At 37.6% G+C, this 25252-nt stretch overlaps 1 protein-coding gene and 1 long non-coding RNA gene across 10 annotated transcripts in view; one reads left to right on the top strand and one right to left on the bottom strand.

The window, feature by feature from the left end:
• Positions 1–25252, top strand: part of TRPM3 (transient receptor potential cation channel subfamily M member 3) — an 803813-nt gene that overhangs the window by 378828 nt on the left and 399733 nt on the right. The gene's annotated exons all lie outside the window — the stretch shown is intronic.
• The window catches only part of LOC147574723 (uncharacterized), a 175406-nt gene continuing 153943 nt past the window's right edge, over positions 3790–25252 (bottom strand). The window contains exon 6 of the long non-coding RNA XR_015243461.1: positions 3790–4138. This is a non-coding gene — a long non-coding RNA (uncharacterized LOC147574723). The remainder of the gene's footprint in view (positions 4139–25252) is intronic.

Here is a 25252-nt window from a genome sequence, read left to right as displayed (position 1 = left end):
TGTGTTCTGCGATAATCCATGGTGACAGAAAAAAGGAACAGCCAAATAACATTGGCTTCAATACTCAGAGCACATTTGCAATGCAGAATAAGATAAGCAGTCCGCCATTTTCCTTTCTCTCCTCTTTTGTATAGTACTGTCTGAGGGGGAGAGTCCCCTGTGTGGATGAGGCAGTGTACTGTGGGGAGGGACACTGCACTTTGGACCAGAATACTTACGCTCCTGTGTCAACTCCATGACTGACCGCCTGTGTATCTTCAGGTACATGGTTTACCTCAACAAGCCTCTCTGTTTTCTAATCTTCATAATGGAAGAGAATGGTAACATTGACCTCATAGCAATGTTGAAGCAAGATCATGCATATTATTTAGTATGTTTAGTAAACTGCAATACACTTAAACATTTTAAAAGACATGCTGACTGAATGCAAACCATTTGCTTAGTCCACCAATCTAGTAGATTTTTTTATAGTGTAATACTTTGTTCAAAGAAAATTTAAGCAAGTTAATAATTAAAACAGACTTAAAAAAAAAAAAAAGGAGAAGCTGCCCAGGTTGAAGAGGAGAAGACCCAAAGTCCAGCCCAGTCCTTGTCCACCATATTGAAACTCCCTAGGGACCAGCAGAGACAGTTTTCAAGGCACTGACTGGATCTAAGTCTATCATTTTATAGATAAGCATACTAAAGCTAATGTATGTGTGAGAGACTTATTTCTCATGAAATGAGGTCTATTTCTTCATTGGTGATGGCTGTTCAGTCAACACGCGAGAACTCTCCCCATCCCATTTTATCAGGTGCCCTTACTGAATTATAAATTTACCTGAAGCCCCCCACCCCCTCTTCTGTGAAGTGATATCCAGAGACATTGGAAGAGAGACGAACTTTGAGTTGATATTAATTCAGTGTGGTGGTCAACCTGTGTTCTGTTGGTATGGGCCCATTTGCAAATGTAGATGAATAGAAGAAAAATTCTGAGTAACCAGTGTACATCAGAGTTGCAGATGCACTTAGGTATCACATGTAAACCACAGTGTGTTTTAAGAAAGTGACACTTTTGGTCAACAAGTAGTAGGTGAAGGTAGGATACTTGCTGTGGTAAAATACACATGATGTCAAGTAAGACGTAATTTTTCTTAAGTATACAATAACTATATTTTAATAATCCAACAGATGTATTTTGTTTTCTATGTGTCCTTTATTCTCCATTACTGTGGTCTTTTCGTTTTTCCTTTCTGACATGGCAGGGACTACAGGACTCATCAGAGAAACACTTCCTTTTCTGAAAGCAACATTGTACCTTATCGCTGCCCTTCTTAAAAGTACAAATTATACTTTTTTCTATTTATTTTAAAAATCCTCTGTTACCAAGGTGTGCCTGTGACCTATAGGAGTCTCAAAAAAAAAAAATAATCGATAGGGGCGCCTGGGTGGCGCAGTCGGTTAAGCGTCTGACTTCAACCAGGTCACGATCTCGCGGTCCCTGAGTTCGAGCCCCGCGTCAGGCTCTGGGCTGATGGCTCAGAGCCTGGAGCCTGTTTCCGATTCTGTGTCTCCCTCTCTCTCTGCCCCTCCCCCGTTCATGCTCTGTCTCTCTCTGTCCCAAAAATAAATAAACGTTAAAAAAAAAAAAAAAAATTAAAAAAAAAAGAAAAAAAGAAAAAAAAATCGATAAATCTCATTTATATGCATAAATTTTAGTTGAGAGCTTCTTATGTCCCAAGCGCCATGCTCTACACCAGCAAAACAATGATAGAAAAGTCGCAATCCCCTTATAACAAGTTCCTGTATGTGTTGTTTCCTATTGCGTGTGTGACATTTGTGGGAGGGGTACTTTCTATAATACAATTAATAAGACTTTTGTGTTACAACCCCAGTTGTCATTCTACTTTGCATTATTCCATTTAAATCTCACAATTACCTTCAAGGTTTTTTGTATGGCTGCTTTTTGTTTTGTTTTGTTTTGTTTTTATTGTAATAAGAGCACTTAACATGAGATCCACCACTAACAAAATTTTAAGCATACAATACCTTGTAATGTTGATTATAGGCACAATGTTGAATAGAAGATCTTGCTGGAGAAAGGTTATTATTAACTCCAAGGTCACAAATGAGGGAATTGAGTCTCAGAGAGTGAGGTAACTTGTCCAGACTCTTATAACTAGAAAGTGAAGGAAATGGGATTTCAATCTATACCACTGGAACTCTAGAACTTCTATCCTTTTCTATTACATGTCAGTGCCCTCTCTGCCTTCAAAGAGTAGTCCAGCAGAGCCGATGCTAAATACCCATAATGATCGCGTAAGGTGTCGGTCTTTTCAAGAACCTTCTTGTTTGGCCATTTCCTCCCTTCCTCTCCCAAACCCCAGCAACACATAGGCCCTTACTTACTGGCATGGGCTCCTTGTAGCCACCCTTTACCCCTTCCTCTCACAAACCAAACAAGAGTTGGTTAATTTGGTTTCTGGTTTAATTATAAAATGATGTTTTAGGAACTAAAACTTACATTTCAGGTATTGATAACACCAGAGCATTATTAGACAGTGTTTTTCATGCCCTGAAAGATGAGTTCTTCTTAACTCTATGGCCATGACTTTGCGCATTTTGACTGACATGGCTGTCATCAGGTGCAAGACAGGTCCTGTGTGTCTGCAGGAGGATCGAGCCACTAAGGCAGGTCAAAACAGCCTTGGGGTTGGAGGAGTCAGGGTGTGCCTTGGGATAAAAACAGGTGACTGAGATGGAGTCATTTATAAAGCCCGTGATACACGAGCAAGACTGGTGCCAAAGATGTTAGTGCAGCTGAGATACAGTAAAGAAAGTGAGGATTCTGTCTGCTCTGGAGGAAGCCTCATTTGTCCTATTTCCCTGGAAGTGAAAGATTGTGGCAAAGCTTTTTCATAAGATCGCATTTTAAGAATGTGAGTTTGGAGAGAATGAATAATTTCCATCTGCTTTCATCTCATAATGGCTAATGCAGGCAAGAATGGAGCCATAGCTCAGGTTCCTGATGAAAAATCATATGTCCTTTTTTACATTAGCGATGAGTGATTTCCAGTCCCTTCAGTTATTTAATACCCCGCGGAAATCCATCTTGACATTCCTCTCCCATCAGCATCAAAGTGAGAGTTCTGCTCTCTGAGGCAGTCTCAAAAATTGGACAGTCACCTGCAGTTTCCATGCGTGAGTTTGATTGTCTGCAACTGTTTACACCCTTTTCAGTGCAAGGCTCAGATTCTAACCACACGGAAAACACAGTATTCAGATCACAGAATCAAATGAGGTGACTAAGACCAGGCTGTCCCCCTTGGCTGGAGTGATAAAGTGCCCACAGAGGAAATAAACAAATGGGTATTTTCCTGATTTATATGATAGATGAGAATCACAGAATTGTTGCTGAAATCCTGCGCTGCCCAGCATGCCTGCTGGAGAAAAGTTGGGGGCTTTGTGAATGGCTGTGAATGAACACTCCCAAAGAAATAAGGATTTGAGGCCAGTTGGCCTGCCCCTAAGTGAAGGCCAACCTCTTGAGCAGTTTAGTTTAGCTACTTAGTTCTTTGGCTTAAAGTGACATAGGTAGTTCAATAACTAAATGCTCTAATAAGTTAAAAGATAATTTCAGCTATCCTTTCATTTAAAAAAATATATAAAGCATGTATTCTGAGTAGAATATCAATTTAAGATGTGTGTGGGATGGGGTGATGAAAATACTCCTCACCTTTAAAAAAAAAAGTGCCAATAACATCTTAGATTAAATATCTATTAGCGTTGAATAATGATATGACCAGAATAGAAATTATGGAATCATTTATTTGTTCCACAAATACTTTACATGTCAGGCACTCTATAAAACATCAGTGAAACATTTGTGAATGAGAGTCACATTCTCTGCCCTTAACATAATTTTGTTCTAGAAAGATGCAACCAATAGGCTTGTAATTTGAAGGCAGTGATTTTCTCTGGTGATTGCATAGGTATAAACTTGCAGTTGTATAGTTCTGACTATGAGGCAGATATAACCATTGCGAGCCTTTACTGATGATGAAGGAATGAGTTCTTGATGTGATGAACCATCAGACCAGTCTTGTCTTCTCCAGAGATTTTTCAAGTGAAGTAATCAAATGAGCAATGTTTATTTTATCTACATGATAAACAAAGTTGCAGCGGTTTGAGACAGCTTCCTCTCTACCAGAATATTTCAATCCCTGCACAATATCGATTCCTCAGTTGAATTCTTTTAAACACTATAATGGGGTGCCTGGGTGGCTTAGTCGGTTGAGCGTCCGACTTTGGCTCAGGTCATGATCTTACAGTTGTGGGTTCGAGCCCCACGTTGGACTCTGTGCTCAAAGCATAGAGCCTGGAGCCTGCTTCGAATTCTGTGTCTCCCTCTCTGCTCCTCCCCCGCTCATGCTCTGTCTCTCTCTCTCTCTCCTTCAAAAGGTAAATAAAACATTAAAAAAAAATTTTTTTTTAAACATTATTTGTGCCATGTCTAGACTCTTAATGATGGATCTTGATTCTGGGGCATTCAAGTAAGATATTTCCTAAGTATTTCAGGAGAAAAAATTATTAACATTTTCTTACCTGATGATCAGTTACACTAGAGCTGTTGAATATGTAGAAGGAAACCAACAAAAACTGGGATAATGTAAAGATAAAGGCCCATGGATGATTGAAGAGTATAACATATTTATACATTTACATAATCCTTATATAGTAATTCCTACTAATCCAATTATCTTGATTCCAAGTTTCCAGGGACATATCCATATGTGAACAAACTCCTTTCTTGGATTACTTTAAGACCCTCTTCCTCTATTGGAAAAACATTTTATTGAGTTGATTTTACACACATTCACACAACTCTTTTATGATCCCTAAAGGAATAGTCCTGAGGAGTTTATCCTCAAAAACATTGCAAATGCAGTTTGTATTTTGCCTTCAAGATACTGTCAAGGGCAATTCTTAGGGATTACAAGGGTAAGATTATTTTGGCATATGTGTGGAACTCATGTGGTATTTGATGCTTATTTAAATTTTTATTTTGAACATTTCTTAAGTAAATGTCATGGCAAAAAAAAATGGATCACAACTATGAAATATCAGAGTCCAGATGGAATATTCATTCCCTGCTGATCAGTTTCTTATTCTGTGCCTGCAGGCAAATATCTGTTTAATATATATGTCACTTTAGCAGCACTTTCAAGTTGTGGTAAATCCGTTTTAAATTATAAGGGCCTGAGAATTGTGTGTGTGTTCAGTTAATTTTCTCTTTTCTACCTTTCTGGGATTGTTAAGAAGATCCCTCCAGAAAAAAAAAGTGTCTCATAAACTGAGAATAGAAAAGAAGGGGGGGTGGTTGGTAAGGGTGGATAGAGCTGGAAATAGGCAACAAATAACTGATAGTCGGGGAAATCCTCTTGGGAGAGGGGACTGTGAAACAGATAATATTTGGATGCTTGAAACAAAAGTGCCCCCTTTCTTGTCATTGGATGGAGTAACTAATTTATTTTTTCCATTTTAAGGTCCTGAGTATTAAAATTGCCTTTATTTTTATATTTAAAAGCTCACAGAGAGTCAACCGTGCGGTGTTCCCCAGCATGGGTTCTTCAGCAATGCTATTCCTAGAGGATGCCCTGTGATAAAACAGTGTTGTGCTCATGTAAGTGTAGGGAACACCACAGGTTGAAAACCATTCCAGAACTGGGATAATATAATACACAATATACACAATATAATAATACACAATAGTAAGTTGAAGGACATAAGTTGTACAGGAAAGAACCCTGTTGATTTTTGTTTGTCAGGTTTCCCTGAATTATTTGATTACCAAACTCCCAATTTTAGGGGCTGTTAGCTATTCATTTTCCTCAGAATTAGCATTACAAGTGACACTAAACTCTGTGGGAAGTACCCCTATCAAGTATTCTTCTCTAAACCTCTCTTAACCCGCACTTAGAACTTACCACAATTGGAAACAAACCCACATTACTTTCTTATATCTTTCCTCCAGGAAAATTCTAGCCTTTGTTTCTCTGAGTCACAGAATTTCTTGCCTGCTTACTTAAGGTCTCCTCTGTCCTTTTCCTCCTCCTCCTCATTGACTGCCCCTCTTGAGACCTACCAGTCCTCCCACAAGCAGACTTAAGAGAGAATGTATTTATTCAATATGCAAATTTCACTAAGCATCTTTCACATGACAAATTGTGCTCTAGTTACTCAGGCGAGAAAGAAAACCTTGAAGACCAGCTCGGGATCTGTCTTCAAGGATTTTACAGTCTAGCCAGGCAGAGAGAGTGTTGTATGCATTATTATTATAACCTGCAGATGTGTCACCTGCTATAGAAGAGGTATGAAGGAGGGGAAATAGGGGGAAGATGATGTTCAGGTAAGGGACACCGAAGAAAGACACATGGAAGAGAATGGAGATGATATTACATGTTGGGTAAAATCATTAAAAGATAGTTACAGAAACTTAGAGTAAGCATAGAGACTCTTCAATGGAGAGTCTCCCAGGTTAGCTGGAATATAACAAGGAGCAATGGGAACTAAGGCTGGAAAGAAAGTTCAGAGTCCTATAATAACTCCATGTGTCAAGGTAATGAATGAGGATTTTCGGTGGAAGATAGTAGCAGGGATCACAGAATGATTGAATGACTTTACAACTATACAATCAAAGAATTAAGAAAATTAACTTAGTGGCAATTACTAGGAAAAAACCTCAAGTGAAAGAAGACCAGAAGCTTGGTCTTTCAGGAAGGTGGTGGAAATGCCAATGTGCAGAAAGAATGTAAACAGGCTCAACAAGACTTGCTGGATAATCAGTCGTGGAATGAAACAAAAGCCAAGGATGAGTCTGAGTCTTTGAGTTTTCTTGTCTGAGAGTTGAGAGAGAACTAGTTGAGAGAAGAGCAGCTGCTTTGGGGATGGTGAGGATGGGGTTTTTGGGTTTCAGTATTCTTTTTTTTTTAATTTTTTTTTCAACGTTTATTTATTTTTGGGACAGAGAGAGACAGAGCATGAACGGGGGAGGGGCAGAGAGAGAGGGAGACACAGAATCGGAAACAGGCTCCAGGCTCTGAGCCATCAGCCCAGAGCCCGACGCGGGGCTCGAACCCACGGACCGCGAGATCGTGACCTGGCCGAAGTCGGACGCCCAACCGACTGCGCCACCCAGGCGCCCCTCAGTGTTCTTTTTAAGAGGCCATGGAACCTAGGGATGGCCTTTCCCCGTGACTCATTTGAAACACATACTTGAAGACTAATACAGAGGCTTGGGTAAAAAACACAATTCTAAAACTGCTGTAACTAAAAGAAATACTTGAGATCATAGAGATAGATGGCTCAGATCCTCACGAGAGAATGTAGAAAGTGAAAGGAAGGGAGATTTAACTGAGGAGAAGGCCAAATAATGAGGAAGAAAGAGTCAATGAAAGAGATGAAGGAATGGTGTGAGGTGAAGACAGATGGTGCCACAAAACCACGGGAAACAAAGGAGAATGTCTCAATGTGAGATGTGAAATGTGTACAGAGTGTGATGCTTACAGAGGTAAAGAAGGATCAGATCTGAGGAAAGAATACTAGGTTTGGTGAATCAGAGGTCATTGCTGAACTCTGAGAGAGTGGCTTATGAGATGGCAGCGGTTCTAACTGTAATATGCTTTGGAATCTGTTGGAGGGCTCATTAAAATAGAGATTGCTGGTCAGTTCTCCTCCCTAACCACCTGCTGCTAAAGATACTGATTTGGTAGATCTGCAGTGGGACCAGAAAATTGCCACTAACAGATTTCCAGCTAATGCTGACGTTGCGAGTCCCGGGACCATACTTTGAGAACCACTGTAATAGTGTGGTGGAAAATTTTAACAGGTGCAAGAGAATAAGGGAGTAAATGATAATCCAGATGTCTATGCAGCAGATGGAGGCAAGATCAAAATACGTGCTTATGAAAAGAAGATGGGAAAAGGCTGCAGTTCTGGGGACTCATCTAACCTCCCATAGCATCCAGCAGTGTAGCTTACAGGCATTAGGTACTCAGGGACTATCTCTACTTGGAAGACAGCCAGATAGCCATTTCTTTCTCCTTGCTCTGGTAGCTAAGACTTCTTACAGGTAGCTTTAAATGTAGTACCCACCTCTTCTGAACACATTGTTCTGAATGCTTCCATCTCTTCTCCCCAGAAACTGCCCCCAAATTCCATCTTATATCCGAAATACATCAACTGTGTGACAGTCACCCCCCTAAGTATCAAAGTCGAGCCATAACAAGGTTTGAGGTTCTCTGCCAAGAGTTTAGCTATTAAAGGATCAGGGGAATATGTTAGACATCACTGTAGTCTTACAAATGTAGCAATGCATGCATTCTTACATTGATGTGCTCAAGCTCAAGATCTGTTTTGCAAAGATACCAAAATTTCTGTTTCTCAGAAAACTGTAAGAACTTGGCAGACAGTGTGTGCTCTCCACCAAATGCAGTCATGCTCATGTGTAATCCTAGGCAATACAAATTAATGCAACTCTTGCAGTTTAAAAAAGTCATTTCAAAGTCTGTGTAGTGGTTTTCTTTATGACACTCTGATTTTATTACCTATAATTTAACATACCACGGTGCTTCCTGATGTACTGCTTATGGACTTTTCATTTTTCCCAACTGCCAGGTATGTAATGCTTATTTGAATTAAATTTTTCCTCTCTTTTTAAACCTCTTTAAGGACTCTGCTGTTTGCAAAATTGACTCTTACCTGAGTAAGAAAATGAAGAGTTACGCAAATGTAATCAAAGGCTGTCAGAAGGCTGGAGTTGCTATTAATGATTATAAGTCAGCTTCAGGACATTGAAAGGTCACTTAGTTTACATGTACGTATTAGTTTCAATACAGGAAATTTGAGGAATGAAAATTCAAGGAGAACTACTAAGGAACACTGTAAGAAGAAAAAAGACCATATAGGAGCCCGAGTGAGTCTCTACCAGTAATCATGGGATATTTATTGAATACCTACTATGTGCTTAACATGTGAAGGACACTGAAGTATAAGGCACATCCTATTCTTGAAGAAAACATGATCTCTTTGAGTAATAAGACAACATTATAAAAAAGCAGCAAAAATTTTTTGAAAGTGGGTGTTCAATGGCATGGTACACATTATTAGGGAATGTTGCACAGTGCATATATGTTGAAGAATAGCAACACAGATTAGTACAGTAAAAGCTAACTTAATTTCATTCAATGCATCCTGTCCTAAATGTATTTGACCATCATACTCTCCCTTTTTCTTCTTCTTTTTTTTTTTTTTTTTTTCAAATAACAACCTCAGTATCCTAAGGTGCCTACTTTAGGAAATAAGTAGGGAAAGGATAAAGCTAGACAACTAAAAATTGTCTTAACTTTGACCCTGCTTCCTAAGCTTTAACACTGGAATAACAATGGCTATCCCACAGAAAGTATAGGGATTATAGTCTCTATGTGGGTGCACACGCGCCTGCACACACATGCACACAGAATTACAGATCTGTCTTTATCCATAAATACTTCAGTATATTTCCCCCAAATGAGGATGTTCCCTTTCATAACAGCAGCACAATGATCTATTTCAGGAAATTAGAATAAACACAGTATTAACTAATCTACACATCTTACTCAAATTTTGCCTGATTGTTCCTTCTACCTGGGAAATTGCCTCATCCTTCCCTTGTCTTTCATGACCTTGACAGTTTTGAAGAGTACAGGACAGTTTTTTTGGTGCCTCTCTCAATATATGAGTTTGTCTGCTATCTTCTCATGATGACATTCAGATTATGTATTTTTGCTACAGAAGGATCATTGTGTTCTTCCCAGTGCATCGTATCTAGAGGCACCTGGTATCTCTTTCTCATTGCTGGTGATAATTTTCATGGCTAGGTTAAAGTGGTACCTGTTAGGTTTCTCCTCCTCTCTTCTGCTTCACTTTGCAACTATGTAAATACCTTGTTATTAGACAAATTTACTGGAGCTTTATTACCCACTGATGATTCTTTCTGAATCATTTATTACCATGATGGCTTTCAAATGGTGACTTTTAAAATTCCACATTGAAAGCAGTTTTTAAAAACTGTATCCAGAGAGATGCTACTCTTTGTGAATGACTCCAGTTTACAAAATGCCACCCTGAAATCGAAATGTTTTATAGACAGCATGGGAAAACTACTCTAACACCAAGCTGTGACTATTAATTTCATGGGCTAACCTTGGTGAGAAGGTATGCGAAGCAATACCAGGCTGATGAACAGCTATGCATTTCAAAGCTTCTGTTATGGAGAAAGCTTTGTTTGCTAACATTCATCTTTAAAACATACTGAGAAATAGCATGTGGTTTGGTATAAACGATTTTTATGAAGAACTCCAGCTCTGGCTGCCCGGATGTGCTTCTGTTTAAAGACATGAAGAATGTTTTTTTGCTTTTACTCAAGCAATAAACTTGTTTGTCTATCACTGGAGGCAGAGGGAGAAGCCTTAAGAGCATTTTTGAAACAACCACAGGCTTTCTCTTCCCTATACAGTGGCTCCTGCTCTCTTTTCCCCTTACTTGAAAATGAAGACAAAAAATTAGTTCTTATAACCCCTATGAGATGGATCAGACAAAAGAAAAATATTTGGCCACTTTTTTGTTATTACTGTTAAAATCAAGTTTGTCAAGTATTAGCATTTCAAACATTGCTTTTTGAAATATGACCTTCATATACTCTGAACAAAAAAGCATCTATTTATCACATATTATGTTCCAGGTAATGGATATACTAATAACATGTTCTAGATATTGTCGTTTAATCCAAAAATACACTGTGAGGTATTATCCCCATTTACAGAAGACAAAACTGAGGCAGAGTTAAGTGATCTATATTTCATTTCCCATGTTGAGTCTTACTCATCAATGCTAAGAGCTGGGACCTGTTTTTTGTTTCTTTGTGTTAGAACAGTCTTGAGCAGAGTTGACCATGCCTGTGGCCCAAGAGGCTCATTCATGTTTTCTACTTTTATTGCTATATCTGGTATTTCCAGTCCAATATCTTCTCATGAAATAGAACATTCTATCATCCCTGGCAATATTCTAGTTAACGAATACAGATTTCCATTTCTGCATATCCATTGGTATCATTAAAGAATATCTGATAGTACGACTTAAAACATTTACTTTTAAAATATTATATACCTTTTGACCCACTTATTGCATATTTTGAGTGTTTTTTGAGTCTTTAATATGCCTGGCACCATGAGAGCTCTTTGCATGTGTAACATGATGGTTTCATACCATCTGGATGATAGTTATAAATTTTAACTCTGCAAGTGAGAAAGCTGAAGCTTAGCCACAGAAAGATTTGCTCAAGACCAAAGTACCAGGAAGTTCAGAGTCAGGATTAGATGCTATGATTTCTCTGATTTCAGAGTCCATAATCCATATACTACACTGACCGTACCGTCTTGCACAAGCGTGCAAGGAATGTGCGGGTAAGAAAATGAACAACATACATGTTTATGGTGACAGTGTCTTAACATGAATACTAGACACATTTCCCTCTATTGCTTTTTTTTTAGTTTACTTCAAAATATTTATTCCTGATATATTATTGCAAGGTTTAAAGACAATACAGGAATGAAAAAAATGTTAGAGGAAATTTAGGGCTGAGGATTGGGGCTATAACCTTGAGGACAGAGTCAAAAAACAATATTCTTTTGCCATTGCCTAGTGGGCCAGTTCTGCTGAGGTCCCCTTAATGGCCTTTTTTAGCAGCTTTCTGCCATGGGCCCTTAGCAGAAATGATTGCCTCTGCCTGGAATGTTATATTCCCCCATTCCATGACAGGCTTTCTTCAGGTCTCACTGTAAGTAGGGCTTCTTCACAGGGACCCATCTGAATTCCAAGTCTCTAACTCTGCACCTGGCACATAATAGATACACAGAAAATACTTTTTAAATAGATGGATTGTTGGGTGGATCAAAAAGAAGAAAGAGGAAGGAGAGAAATGGAAGGAAGGAGGGAATATCAGAGACCAAAAGGGAGGAAAGGAGAGAGGGAGAAAGGAAGGGGAGAGGTGAAGGCAAAATTTTTGAGCGAGGTTTACAATAAACGTATTGTAGTACAAAAAATTACCAGACTAGGTTGTTTGGGTTGCTCAATCAGTTAAGTGTCCAACTCTTGATTTCAGCTCAGGTCATTCACTGGTTGTGAATTCGAGCACCAACGTCTGACTCTGGGCTAAGTGCAGAGCCTGCTTGTAATTCATTCATTCATTCTCTCTTTCTCTCTCTCTCCTTCCTCCTTCTTCCTTCTTCCTCCTCTGCTCGCTGTCTCTCTTTCAAAAATAAATAAACTTTAAAAAAAATTACTGGACTTAAAGCCAGTAGAAATGAGTTCAGGAGCCCATTTATTTACTTGTTTTATAACATTGAATAAATTTTCCCCCTCTCTGAATGTCTAATTTTTTTTATCAGTAAAATTACAATTTGAACTTGAAGATAAGCATCTCAGATTTTGTCGAACACTGTCCTCCAGAACTACAATTTTAGCAGGTGAAATGTACTCAATTCCCAATATACGCTAAGATGCACTTCTGTTCCAACTCCCCAAAGAATAAAATGACCCGTGGCCTTTGTGGACCAAATCACAATGCAAATCTGTTTGAAAACAGATTCAAATCTGTCACTCCAGCTCTTATTTTTCTAAGCTAAGACTGTTGAAAATTCAGTGGGGTCATTAAAATCAATTCTTAGACCTCTATTCCCTTGTAATTAGTAATTACTACTATATTTTGACAGAAGACCAAAACAAACAAACAAACAAACAAACAAACAAACATGTAAGAGCCTTAGCTGCAAGAATGATAGTCTGCACCATTTATTTGAATGCATAAATGCCATTTTCTAGAAGGACTGATGTTGTTACTAGGTGCTTCTTGATTAGGATTCTCCTGTGGCATCCATGCTTGGTGAAACAGTGAGTGGGAGGGAAGGAAAAACAGCAGATTGGCTTGTATTATATAACTAGCGGGCTCTTGTACATTACTGATTAGATCCGATGTGATAAGTTTTTCCTGAGAGGCTTCTGCATGTGCCAGCCACATCCACATCATACCAAAGTTCAGCGGGCTGTTAGCTGGGAAATGAAGTGAACCACACAGCACACAGCTATAATGGGAATATTTGAATAAGCAAGAAGTATAGTCTTAATAACTCCATAATGGGAGAGTTGTGCTCAGTAGATGTGCATGTATGCATGTGCACACTTATGCATAAGTTTGTCCCATTTGAAGCTGAACACATATTATGTGTTTACATACAAAAGTTCACAAACACACAAAGTCCCACTGAGTTTTAGGAAACACTTGGATTCCACCCAGCAAAATTAAAAAATCCAGTCAAAACATCAGATTTGTGTTATATATTCAAACTTTAAACATGGTATGTCCCAGGATACCAGACTTTGAGGTTTAGGCGGTAGCTACTAATTGGTTAAGTTAGGCTAGTCTTGTATACCTAAGTATCGAAGTGTTGAAACTCTTCTATCATAAATTGGAAATAGTTATCATAGGAATTGATCAAGGCTGGATGGTCAAGGTACAATTAACTCTAAAACCCTTAAGAGAAAAGGAAATGTAGTTACACATAATATGGTACCTTTTCAAATGGGAAGCTTTTTAAAGTTTTGTGTTATTGCTGATTCTTCTTCTGTTGCTACTTACTGGTCACGAGCTATTTGAGTGTAGCAACTATGCGTCCTATTCCCTGATGTCTCCATCATAGCTTCTTGTCTTCACAGATGCTTAATAAATGCTTGTAATCATATTGTAGTGGGTCATTCATCTTAAATTTTGCATAATTTAAAAATGGCCACTTTGTGTTTGTCTTTGAAATATCTTTGATTCATATGTAAGTATCTACTGGTCTTGAACTCCCACTGAACCACCTAGTGACGTCCCCTTGGTACAGAGGGTTGAGCTTTCCATCATGGTAGGCAGCTACTATGCTTCAGACTAATGCACCCTTAGCCTTCTTTCAAAACTTCTCTTAATCTGGGCAAGGGGCCAAAAGCTTCTACAGTTTCAAAGAGCTCTCCTCAGGTAAAGTAAATTGAGGTAGTTCCCTCATGGATTCACCTATTCCTTCAAAAATATTGTGCCAACACATGTGTAATGAAGTCCTTTCATTGTTAACTTTTCAGTTTCATGCCCAGAAAGTAGAACTAAATAATTAAATGTACAGGGGTCTGTGGGAAAACCAGAAGGCAGCACAGATAATATATCCACAAGTAAGTGAAATGTGGTTGCACTGAGTTAATATGGTCTTACTAAAAACTATGTCAAGGTGCCTGAGACATAAGTGCTTTTTCAAGAAAATGGAAGAGGCATAATTTACAGAGATGTGACCTGGAGGTCCATGCTTCATGCATCCTAATTAAGTAAAGCAGCGACTGAAATTGCTTTCTGTCATCTGGATAAGAAGCAATTATAGTTACACTTCAGGTTGCTGGTTTGGTTAAGGAATAAGGTATTGTATTTAGCTGTCTCCTCCAATCAATTAATAATAATAATTAATTAGTGTCCGTATTTGTGAAGATGGAATGTGACAAAGGGGGGATCTCTTAACTACTTAGAAGGTAGGGACTAAAAATCGAGTCTAAAATCTTCCTTTTCCAGATCGCAAAGTTCGGGTTGGTGATAATTTTTGTGTTATCTCTTACTAAGACTGAAAAAAAGAAAAATCCCCAAATTGCTAAAAAGCTCGTATTTGCATCGCTAAGTTGAGTTTTAACATGAGATAGAATAAATTTAATTAGATTTCTTTATAAAACATCCCCTTATCTCTGTATAATAGATATTACAATACAATTGGTGATCTGATTCCCAGTAGATGCTGAGTTGTTCAAGTGTTGAAGCTGTGAGGTTTTTCTTGAAGAGATCCTAACTCAAATGGATCTCCGTAAAATTTGATGAGAGAGTAAATTTTTATATTATATTTTTATGCAATAGAGGAAATTGGCAAATTTGTGTCTCTTAGTGCCTCTTGAAGTATACTAAGTCTCTTCACAGCCCGTAGTTTCTGGCTTTTGTTGTGGTTTTTAGATGGCAACGTTTGCAAACAAAGCCTTTAACCTTTATCTTCCTGGTCAATCTATATGAATTGCTGGGTACTTGATGGGTGCAGTTGGCTGACTGATTGTTAGCCAAATTTCTACTAATCAAGAAAAACAAGCTTAAAAGGAAAAGCTTTAGAATAACTCTATTTAACTACTGCAAAAGGTTTGTCCTACTAAGGGAAAGATTTGGGCTGGAATTATCAACAGGTTATGATTAGTTCACTGTTAACTTCCCTCTATAAAAAATGAAGAAGCAAAAGGAAATAGTATTGAGGTTTATAGCTACTAAAACCTGTATCTGATCATTTTTTCAATAAGTGGGTGAGCTAGAGCAATCTTTAAAGTTAATTAATTTTCAAGAAATTAAATTTCCAGAATGTGTGCATGCGCACACATACACACACTGAGTGGTGTACTGATAGATATTTAACAACACAACAGCTCTCTGAAAGCGGAAATATACCGATGCCCTGATTTGTAGCATTGTCAATTTCCATGGTATAAAGACTCCACAGTGGCCCAATTTCAAACTCTCAAGGCTAACATCACTGAGTACAGAGTTGGGAAGAGAGGCACAGTCAGCTTTTACTCTGAAGCAAACCCACTCAAACCACTGCACACCCTCCCCTCATATGCTGTTGAACCTCTTCTATCTCTGAGATCCAATCCCATGAATCATACATAGGTGACCCAAAACCCAGGATAAAATCATCTAAAAAGGTTGAATGATATATTTACCTTTTGTTTCCCTATGTTTCGGTCAATGGAGTAGTACAGTGAGGCCTGCCTCCTCCTTGTGAATAAGCTCATTTTAGTGAACTAGATGCAGTTGGTAAATGAACTCTATAAGCATGAAGCCCTCACCAAATCTCTTATTTTGCCAATGACTCAGACTTACCAACTGACTGCTGATTGGATCGCTACTATTCCAAGCAGAGTTGGGGCATGGCCACTACGAGAAAGAGAAAGGTCAACTCTAGAGTACTGCTCTGAAGGTACCGAATCATCTGTGTCCCATGGGCCTTGCTCTCAGTACAACCTGCTTCTTAGAGCAGCTCAATCTGGCTATTTGTCTTTACAACAATCTAGGACCCCTTTTCTTTATCCCTTATCCTTCAGAAACTGGAAGCCCCAACCTGCTTGAGAAGGGGAGATGACTCATCAATGGAATATTAGCTGGGTGCCTAAAGCATCAGGTATAGATAGATCTGTTTGTTTAACTCGGCTTGTAATCAATAATTGGCACTAAGTGAAGCAGGGGGTTTTAATCAAGGTAAATGAGACTATGATGAACAGATATCTAGACGGAGTCCAGGAAGTAATAGAGTCTAATTCAAAAAGAAAGGTTGCAGTGGTGCCTCGTGTCTCAGTTGGTTAAGCAACTGACTCCGATTTGGGCTCAGGTCCTGATTTTACAGTTCTGGTGAGATCGAGCCCTATGTCAGGTTTTGTGCTGACAGCATGGTGGAGCCTTCTTGGGATTCTCTCTCCCCCTCACTTTGCCCCTTCCCCACTTGTGCACACACACACTGTCTCTCTCTCAAAATTAATAAACATTTTTTAAAACTAAAAAAGAAACATTACCTTTAATCCAAATATGTAAAATGCTTCTGAGAGGAATAAAAATTACTTGCTTACATATTCTGGAAATACAGTTCATGGATATATACTGAGAACCTTGTGGTGTAAATAGCCATGTACCTTATAATACAACATATCAAAGGGCATGGTTTTAACACTCAAGGAATTGCCCTCCTCTAATCAACAAATATTTTGCAAGCCTACACAATTAAGTCCTTCATAGAGTCCATTAAAAACTTAGAGGTAGATTCATCCTTGATGGAATTTTATAATACAAAATTGATGCCTAAGTGATTTAGCTTGCTTTTTCTCAGAAGAAAATAAAATACTTCCTTATTTCAAAATCGCTGGGAAAATGCTTAAGCTAATAGAAACTATTCTGGAAAAACTGTTGTAAAACAGGTTTAAAGCACATGAGTATGTATACACAGACACACTGATGTAGTAGGAAAAAATATATGCCTACGTTTTCAGACTTGAGGTTAATTGGACACAGGAGATTGCTTTTTCAACCTGTGAGTCCAGATCTTTTCATCATGCCCACTTTTATATCATGCCTTGTTAATACAATATTCTTTGCATTTATGTAGCCAGAATAAATATCTTCTTATCTCTCTCTCACTTTTTAAACTCTTCCTCTTCTTTCTTTTGTCCCCTTATATACAATCTTTTTAGACAATCAATTTCAGTAATATGTTAAAGTTAATGGTGGATTTGTAACCTCATGTCTATTTTTTAAACCCTGTTAATAGTAAATACATCAAAGATGGGTCCCAATATCTTCCATCTAGTCAGTGAGTAGCAAGTGTCAAATTCCAGTGGTTTTCAAATTATGGTTCATGAAACATTTTATGAAAGAACCTGGCTAAACACGTTTAAGGTGGGATTAACACAACGTGTACAGCCTTGACCCTCAATTTCAGGTTTTTACATGTGAACAGAAAGTGTGTAAATCTCCAGCAATCTCAAACGCTGGAAATGCCAAGTCCCTCGTTTAAAAACTTAGCATGATTAGTTTTTAATCTTATTAAAAATATCAGCCACAAAAATAACAACAGTGAGTATGCTTTTTTAAATATCTACTTTGTGCCACATAGGTGACTTTATTGAGTACCACTATTGTGTTGAATAGTACTCTAGATACTTCATACATGTTGCATCGATTTTTTGTTTGTTTGTTTGTTTTTTTAGCAACCTGGCATGGGAGTTACCACCATCCTTTTTTTTTTTTTTTTTAATAAATGAAGAATTTGAAGCTTAGAAAAATTTAGAAATGAGGTAGAACCAATAAATTCAAATCAAGCTGACAGAATTCTCTCTTACTGCTATGGCCATCTGGTTTTAAGCTTTGAAAGGGCAAAGACTATGTTGGTCATGCATACCTTCCTATTAACAATTTGCTTGGCATTCAGTGTATAGCGTGAGTTGAAAGAATAAATGAGCATTTCTCCAAGTTCTTGTTAGCTGTCTTTTTTTTCATCTGTAAAGTGAGAATTATAATGTTGATTTTTTTTAAACTCCCAGACATTTAATGAGACCATATGACTTGATGTGGCTGTAGGATTTTAGTTCCACAGCATGTAGCAGTGGGGGAGGAGTGGGAGCCCCAGATACTATCTAGGAAAGACTACCAATAGGCTGAAAAAGATCCAAAAGTCCTATGAGTTTAACAACTCAGCATTTAACTTAAATAATTTCATTGGTGACCAGTAAATACTCTGTGCTTATGTAATTTCTTTCCAAATGTTTCATGTCAATGTCAGCATTATAAATGAAAGAATTAAAACCTTTGGGAGAAATGGCTTGATGTTCATTCAGTCTTTGTAACCCAAGTAGCAGTGACTATTTCCTGTGGGTTGAATTCATGAATTTGCTGTTATAGCTTAATACATTTATTCTTCACATCCAACGTAGTGTTGTCATGCTGGGTTCCAAAATGAATGATCTTGTCTATACTAAAATCATGTTCGGTGTTCTTAAAATGCCATTTAGCCTGATTAGCCAAGAAAAACCTGCATGTTATTTTAGCAACCTTTAAGCCATGGTAAAATTTAAGATTTTGTTGTAAGGAAAAAAAGAACTATTACCAAATAAGGTGTCTCTGTCCAAAAACAAATTAATGGCAAATTATTTTTAAATAACTTTAACAACTTCCTATACAAGATACATATGTTCATTGAACACAGTCTAAAAAATATAATCAAAAATAAGATATGTATCTTAAGCCTAAGATAACCACAATGAACAATGATTAACATTTGTTTCTGTGTACTAAGAGACTTTACACTTTATAGATATGCGAGTCAGTAGAAAAGGAATGAGAATCAGACATTCTTATCTTTATAGAAAGCTTCAAAATGTCATTTCATGTATGGGGACCCCTGGAGTGGCTCCTGGTAGGTAAGAGAGCAGTGTATATCCTGGTACATGACTCAAATCCTAAGGGACGGCCCATTAAAGCAATGCCATAGCCCTAATTCTACTTGATTTTCCTTCCTAATATTCTTTTTTTGAATTCAATTGTCTATTATTTATGATCAATATCTGTACTGTGGGCATTTCAACTCTTATCTTTGTAAGGCTCTGCAGTGACTTAATGAGGTTTCTTGCCAAAGGTTCCTCATAATACATCATTATATACCTTGATTCATGGACTTTCTAACGCCTGAAGTACTGTTCTCAGGAATAAATGTATTGAAAAATCTATTGATTTTCCTTAATTTCCATAAGCTTAACTGGTGTAATTTTATTATGGCACTTTTTTCTTTTATCATATCTTTGTTTAGTAGTTGAATTTGGAATGGGTGAATCTTGAACTTTTTATTGATATACATCTTAATTTTGCGTGATTTTATATTTTGGTCATCTTTAAATATGTAGCTTTTATTCAATACTGAATTTTGTATATCTTTGGCATTTGAAATTTAAATACATAGAACATATTAAACAATCTTTCTTATTTTAAGGTGCATTTTATTAGTATTTTATTTTTTTACATTATGAGAATGCCTTGGTCTCTCTCTATATATAGTTCAGTTCTTTACCTGGAATCTGTAGACTCCCAAAGCATTCAAGAATTGAATTCATAAGGTCTTTGAACTTGGATAGGAAATTTATCAGTTTCTTCAATTATAAATGTAGACCACAAACCACATTAGTGTTAGCAAAATCTATGAATTTGTCACCAATAAAATTCAGATATTTTCATACCACTTCACAGTTATTATAGCTATCTTAACATAGCATTACATTTACCACAAGTTTGAAATTATAGTAGTTAATAGGTCTGATGTTGATATTTGTCTTAATAATGACTTGCATATTTTATTCTATTAGCAATTTCTTTTTTAATATTTGAACAGCAATATTTAGTATTTCAAAAGGATAGGTTTTCTTGGTAAATACAGTTTATGTATAAAAAACTATTTGGCAAATAAGACTTGAGTTCACCTATTTATTTTAGTCCCCCAGAGATTAAGATAATATACCAACACATAACAATGATCTCATAGATCAAAACATTAAGAACTTTGTAAGAATAAGCCTAGATGACCTTTAAAATCTGATTAAATATGTTTTTATTTAAGATGCATATTTTTTAAATACATATTTAAAATAGTACAGATTTTACCCTTTTTTATGTCATTTATGGATGGATAGAGGCCATATTTTCCACTCAGAAATAACATCTGTGATTTAATGGATACTATTCTAGCATTTTCTTAGGCACATGCTTTACTTTTTAAAATGGGATGATACCATGCTTAGAGTTTTATAACCTGCTCTTTTTGTTAACAATAAAGCAGAAAGATCTTGCTTTATTATTAATTTCTTTATACATTACCTTAGTGGCTATGTGCTACAAAGGAATTGTATAGATGTACCATATAGAGACCATCTTTCTTGAGACTTAGACTACAAAAATAACTTCTGGTGAGTTTTCACACTTAAAAAGATGACTGTAGAACTTGGGTAGGAAATTGGATAGAAATATTTGGATAGAAAACTAACTTCAAAACAAACAAAAGTAAATAGGAGTACTCTACAAATGATCTAAAAGAGGAAATTTTCAATCTTTCTATTTAGAGATGATGCTAATCTCATCTAGGGAATGAGTTACCATGATAATAAGGATCATTTCAAAAAGACCTAGTGAGCAATGGCAGAATTGCTTCCATGAGGAAAGGGAACAAATGTGTAGAAAACCATTCAAGGAAGAGGATTATTGGATCTGGAGACAACTGTTGACTGTCCCGCAAGTTTAGTGTTCTGTAGGCAGGCATGCCTCCCCTTTCCCACTCATCCACATCTCTGCAAAGCCAGTAAACTTCAGGAAGAGTACCAGAAAGAAAAATAGAAAATCTGGTTTGGATTATGTGTCTAGTCATTATATACTCTTGTCCGATACATGTTTCTGATTTCTATACTTCGATACAAAAAAAGGAGAATATAGAGGAAGGTCAGTAGGTGTGAAGTAAAAGGATCAGGGGATCGATCTATGCTTGACTTGAAAAGGTAAGGACTGAGCAAACGCAAGGCCTATACATTCTCAAGAGTAGAAATAAGTTGGAGGTGACTCTTTGAGCCAAATTCTGGAACACCGAACTCTTAAAGGGGGAGCTGATTTAAGAAGTTACATTTAGGGGCGCCTGGGTGGCGCAGTCGGTTAAGCGTCCGACTTCAGCCAGGTCATGATCTCGCGGTCCGTGAGTTCGAGCCCCGCGTCAGGCTCTGGGCTGATGGCTCGGAGCCTGGAGCCTGTTTCCGATTCTGTGTCTCCCTCTCTCTCTGCCCCTCCCCCGTTCATGCTCTGTCTCTCTCTGTCCCAAAAATAAATAAAAACGTTGAAAAAAAAAAAATTAAAAAAAAAAAAGTTACATTTAAAAAGTGATAGAATCACCATACCCAGCAAGTGATAAACATGTGGAACAGTTCATCTCCAAAGATTATATTTGTCAATATTAACAATAAAGGGGACCTAAAACAGATAAGTGTGTGAATGGTAGGTTTTGAAGGGGATTTCATTAAAGGAAAGTAGAAATGATAAACCCACACACCTGAACTTCTGAAGTTACTGACAGGGCAACCATTGCCTATGACAAAGCATCTTTTAGTGACGCGAATAGGAGCCATACAATGGACTGGCTTCTGATGTTCCCACTGCGGGTTTTTTGGTGTTTCCATGGCTGCATGTTATGTATGACAAGCCAACAGCGATGACTGCCAAGTCAGTGCTTGTCCTTATTAAAGAAGAAATGTGCCTGTACCACCAATATAGTATTCTCCCTAGGATTGATTGTATTATGGTTCATTAGAAAATAACTAGTTTCCTATAGCTTATGCCCATAAATTTAAATTAACTGTATTTATTCTTTCTACCATGAATCATGTATTCTTGCCAGTAAAGCTCATGCTCTCATAGAGTGGAATTCTCATGGCTGTCGTTCTGTAGGCTCCAGGGCTGCTTCAACACCTACTACTGCACCACTGCGACATGCAGAGCAAGTCTATCTGTAGGGGATTTAGAACCAACACCTTCCATCTAGATCATTACTATCTGTCAATCTTCATCAGTTAAGAGGGTTGCAAAATAAGGGGAAAATGTGTCAGCAGGACTAGGAAATGATGATTATAGCTTTTCTTTCGGGAATGAGTGTTGCGTTTATGCTCTGGCAAAGAATAAATAGATCGCTTGGTTCTGAGAGAGCAAAGAAAACTGCAGAATTACCTCTAATTTGTGCTGGACTAAAGCAGAGATAGGTTGGATATCAGAACCAGGAAAAGGGAGACAGGTTCCAGTGAGATGTATCGATGAAACAGTTTCTCTCTCCAAGTAGTACTGTGTGTATCTGGATGGGTGAGCAGGCTGCCTACACAGGACTGTGCTTCTTTGACCTGCTTTCAAGTAAATGGCTTTAGAAATCAGGGAGGGAGAGGTATCAATCACCCCAGACACTGTGGGATGAACTCAGATAGTGGAAGCTTCAAAACACAATAAATGATCAGAAAAAATAGAAAAATGATAGCTTATCTTCTCGTGCATGGCAGATGCTCTGCTGTCAGGTAATCCTACAACTAGCTAAGACTGACTGAATGCCAGGCAATTTTCTAAGATTTTTATATACATTACATTCTCTAGCCCTCATGATAACCTTATGGGCTCCATATATTATGAGGAAACTGAGGCATACAGATGTTTCAAAAACATGTCCAGAGTCCTTACTGCTAATAATTGATGGAGTTGATGTCAGATTTCAGGAAGTAAGTGTTAGAGCTCACACTCAAACAATTATACTCTGCTGCATATTTTGGGTGGTAATGTATTCTGTGTAATAAGGCACCATGATATACGTTCCCTGGATTTTCATCCCTGGTTAAGAAGATTCTTGTCTCTTACTTGTTTAAAACCTCAGGTTCAGTCCTAGCTGGAACTTCTACCTCTCTGATACTATTGTATCCAATTTATTTGTTCTTTTCCAGAACCTATAATGGCTCAGTTCTTCATATTCTGCCTCTCTGTCCTAGTGTGTGTGCATGTGGTATGTATGTCTATCTTTCTATGTACATATGAACATATACATGTGTATGCATATTGTTTCTGTGAGGTTATTGAGAAGGTTTTTTTTTTTTGTATTTATTGAATTAAAACATATTTTAAACTTGGGGACATAATGGCTGGCTCAGTTTGTAGAGCGTGTGACTCCTGATCTCAAGGTTGTGAGTTCAAGTTCCATGTTGGTTGGCTGTGGACCCACCCATATATAGAGAGAGAGCCTTTTTATTTTGAGGTAAATATAAACTTGAATACACTTTTGGGAAAAAGGAAGAGGTCCTGTGTATCCTTTAACCAGTTTCCCACAGCAGTAACATCTGATGAAACCACAGAATAATGTCACAACTAGCATGTTGACATTAGACAATTCACTAATCTCATTCAGATTTCCTGATTTCCTAAGTTTTACTTGTACTCATTTGCGTGCGTGTGTGTGTGTGCGTATTTAGTTTCATACAGTTTTAACACATGAGTATGTTCGTGTCACAGTCAAGATACAGAACGGTTCCACCACAAGGATCCTTTGTATTGCCTTTTTTGTGGCCACACCATCTCCCTCCCACACCTTTCTTTCCCTGTCCTTAACCCCTGTCAATAACTAATTTGTTTCCCATGTCTAAAATGTTGTCTTTCTAAATGTTAAATATAAATGAAGTCATCCAGTATGTAACTTTGGGGGACTGGCTTTCTTTGACTCAGCATAATCCCCTGGAGACCCTTCCAAGTTGTTGCATGTATCAATGATATATTTCTTTTTGGGGCACCTGGGTGGCTCAGTTAAGTGTCCAACTTCAGTTCAGGTCATCATCTCACGGTTCATGGGTTGGAGCCCCATATGGGTTTCTCTGCTGGCAGCATGGAGCCTGCTTCAGATCCTCTGTCTCCCTCTCTCTGCCGATCCCCTGCTTGTGCATGCTCATGCTCTCTCTCTAAAACAAATAAACATTAAAAATAAATTTAAAAAAAATAGAAAAAAATTTGTTTCTTTTTATGGTTGGATAATTTTCCACAGTTTGACAATTCACTTATTGAAGGACATCTGGGTTGTGTCACTTTGGGGCTGTTGTGAGTAAGCTTGCTATAAACATGCATGCACAGATTTTTGTGTGAACATAAGATTTCATTTCTCTAAGATAAGTGCCCAAGAGTGCAATTGTTAGGTTATATGGTAGTTGATGTTTAGTTCTGTAAGAAACTCCTAAAATTATTCCCAGAGTGGCTACAATTTTATGTTCCCACCAACAATATATGAGCAATTGAGGTTTCTCTCCATCTTTGCCAGCATTTAGTGCTGTCACAATTTTGTAGTTTAGCCTTTCTGACAGGTGTATCATGATAGCTTATTAGGATTTTCATCTGCGTTTTCTTGACGTCTGATGATGTCGAACATCTTTTCATGCACTTACGTGCCATCTTTATTTTTGTTCTGTAAAATGTCTTTTGCCACTTTTCTAATTGGAGCATTGTTGTTTTTTTCTTTTTTACCATTGAGTTTGGAGATTTCTTTCCATAGTCTAGGTAATTGTCTTTTGCTGGATATGTGGTTTACAAATAATTTCTCCAATTTTGTAATTTGTCTTTTTAACCTATTAACAGGTTCTTTTGCAGAACGTTTTTTAAAAATTTTTGATAAGGTTAGAGGCACCTGAGTGGTTCAGTTGGTTAAGTGTCCGACTTTGGCTCAGGCCATGATCTCACGGTTTGTGGGTTCAGGCCCCGCGTCGGGCTCTGTGCTGACAGCTTGGAGCCTGGAGCCTGCTTCGGATTCTGTGTCTCCCTCTCTCTCTGCCCCTCTACTGCTCACACTCTGTCCCTCTCACTCTCAAAAATGAATAAATGTTAAAAAAAATTTTTTTTAAATAAATTCTTGATAAGGTGTTCAAATGATTTTTTTTTCTTTTATGGATCATACTTTTGGTATCAGGACTAAGAATTCTTTGCCTGTCCTTAAACTTTTAAGATTTTTCGCGGTTTACTTTTCTAAAACTTTTGTAGTTTATGGTTTACATTTAA

Source organism: Puma concolor, chromosome D4, assembly GCF_028749965.1.
Source record: "Puma concolor isolate L17-30 chromosome D4, mPumCon1.1.hap2, whole genome shotgun sequence".
In the NCBI taxonomy this organism is placed as follows: domain Eukaryota; kingdom Metazoa; phylum Chordata; class Mammalia; order Carnivora; family Felidae; genus Puma; species Puma concolor.
Note: the sequence above shows the minus strand (reverse complement) of the source record. Positions and strands in the feature narration are given on the sequence as shown.